At 55.1% G+C, this 2,041-nt stretch overlaps 1 protein-coding gene across 1 annotated transcript in view; it reads right to left on the reverse strand.

The window, feature by feature from the left end:
* The window catches only part of TMEM266 (transmembrane protein 266), a 140,696-nt gene that overhangs the window by 95,163 nt on the left and 43,492 nt on the right, over positions 1-2,041 (reverse strand). The window lies entirely within an intron of this gene.

Below are 2,041 nucleotides of genomic sequence, written 5' to 3' on the forward strand. Positions count from 1 at the left end.
AAAGGCAGCTGGAGGGCCCTTTGCCTGGGGTGAGGGTGGTGTGTCACATCCCTGGCCTGCACGGTTAGTGGGCAAGGAAGAGCCCGAGCATAGTGCATCCCTGTATCTTGTGCTTTGGGTGCTCATCCCACAGAGAATGCTTTTTCTACCTGGAGAGGAGGATTTCAGGGAGGAGGGATTCCCTTGTAAGTTCTGGAGGCTATACATCTTTACGGGAGTAGAAAGCCCCATCTTTCTCCCTAGGATTGGCTGGTGGTTTTGAACTGCTGACCTTCCAGATCACAGCCCAACATGTAACCACTGCACTACCAGGGCTTCTCTGTGCATTCAGTTCCCTCCAAACGGGAGGTCTACCTCCACGGGATGAGAAGTCGCTCTAAGTTGCAGTGGAAGATGTTGATGATGAGCTGCTGCTATTGTTGTTGCTACTGTTAGAAAAATCTAACCAGGCTAGTTATGGGGCTGTTCACGATCCACCTTGATTTGGCCCTGGCAGGACCTGGGGTACAGTGGACACCAGAAAGACAGGGCCCAGGAGCTGGGCTGTGAAGGCCCTTCAGTGGTGGTGGGGCTCACCAGCCCCCCTGGTCCCACGAGGACAGGTACCGCAGGGGTTTCCACAGCCCGGGGTGCATCCAAAGCCGCTCCAAAGTCAGCTGGAAACTGACCAAGGGAAGGCCACCTGCCAAGGACAGATGGCATCCAGGGACACAGTGACCGCTGACCCCTGGGTGCAGGGAGGCTTCGGGGAGGGGAGAGGTGGTCTTCTGAGCAGAAGCCAGGAGTTCTCAAGCCCGGCTACGTTCTAGAACCATGGAATTCAAAATGGTCCCTGGGACCATATGGCAGAGGAGACTGGGGGTGGGGGGGTGGAGACTGATGGGGAGCCAGTCGCAATGAGGGCAAGATGGAAGAAAACATCCTAAGACTAATTGTGGTGATGACGGCACACCACTTCTTGGTGTGAGGGAACTATCAAAGCATGCATGATGTGGAGTATATGCCAATAAAACTGTTGGGCTGGGGTAGTGGTGGTGGTAGTAAAATAAATAATAAAAAGTTGGGCAATGAAAAACTAAACAGCCAGTGGCCCAGGCCCCAGCCCAGTGAGGGGCGTTCACAAAATTGTTGGGGGTGGAGGTGGGGTAGGAGAATGAGAAGATAATGTCATTTTCCCACCACTTTAAAAAAAACCTACTTGATTTTTATTTTATTTTTTTAAAGCTTCCCAGGAGCAGCTAAGACTGAGACCTACTCCCACAGGTCCATGCTATCAGGGGAGGCACCTGGGAGCTTGTTAAAAACACACGATCCACATCCGGTCCTCCTGTCTGCCTCGGTCAGGCCATTTCCAGGGCTGTCTCCTAGGTGACTGTGTGCTCCAGTGGGAGGTAACTGGAGGGTGAGGGGGGGTGTCCTAGAAGGTGGGCAGGGCATGCCAAGGAGGATTGGGGCAGTAGAGGAGGCAAGCGGGTGCCCAGCTCCTGGGAGGACTGAGATGGGGTGGGATTACCCCCAGCATTGAGGAAATGGGGGAGCAGGCACGCTGTCTGGAGGAGGAAGGTGGCAGCAAAGTCACGGAGAAGGGGTGGACAGGGCAGCGGAGGGGAGGGTCGAGGGTTGCCTCCCTCAGCCACAGACCTGAGACTGAAGCCCAAGTCCAAACTGGCAACGGTGGGGGCTCGGAGCTCCTTCTGAAGGACGCAGAGAGAGAACTGGGCAAAGCCGCACCACTGTGCCTTGGTGCCAGGGCTCCAGAACACAGGCCTGGGGGCATGGGGGATGCGGGCCGGCTTCTTCGCTGCCCTGGTTTGGGAATCCCAAGCCGTTAATAAGATTCCCCCCAGAAATGCAAACGGCCCGAGCATTCCTAGGGGACGGTGTCTTAGCAGCAAAAGTCAAATGTGTCCAGTTTCAAAAGATCCCTGCGTGGTTAATTAATGACGCCAGGGGCCTCGCTGGGCCCAGAGGGAAAGCAGCACTAATTCTTTCATTAGAGAAACTCCTCTTCTTCCACCCTCTTGGGCATCAAGACCCTGGC

Source organism: Echinops telfairi, unplaced genomic scaffold, assembly GCF_000313985.2.
Source record: "Echinops telfairi isolate 266 unplaced genomic scaffold, ASM31398v2 ScPeMD7_7475;HRSCAF=8513, whole genome shotgun sequence".
NCBI classification, from domain to species: Eukaryota; Metazoa; Chordata; class Mammalia; order Afrosoricida; family Tenrecidae; genus Echinops; species Echinops telfairi.